The sequence below is a fragment of the Asparagus officinalis genome, chromosome 4, assembly GCF_001876935.1.
Source record: "Asparagus officinalis chromosome 4, Aspof.V1, whole genome shotgun sequence".
In the NCBI taxonomy this organism is placed as follows: domain Eukaryota; kingdom Viridiplantae; phylum Streptophyta; class Magnoliopsida; order Asparagales; family Asparagaceae; genus Asparagus; species Asparagus officinalis.
Window position 1 is genome coordinate 97,811,227 of NC_033797.1, and position 207 is coordinate 97,811,433.

Here is a 207-nt window from a genome sequence, read left to right on the forward strand (position 1 = left end):
TATCACCCAAACTGAATCATTCCCCTTCTTCGACTTCGGCAACCCCACAATAAAATCCATGGAAATATCTGCCCACTTCCACTCTGGAATGGGTAAAGGCTGCAGTGTCCCTGCCGGTCTCTGATGCTCTACCTTCATCTGCTGACAGGTAAAACATCTAGCCACATAGTCTGCAATCTCTCTCCGCATACCACTCCACCAGAAATG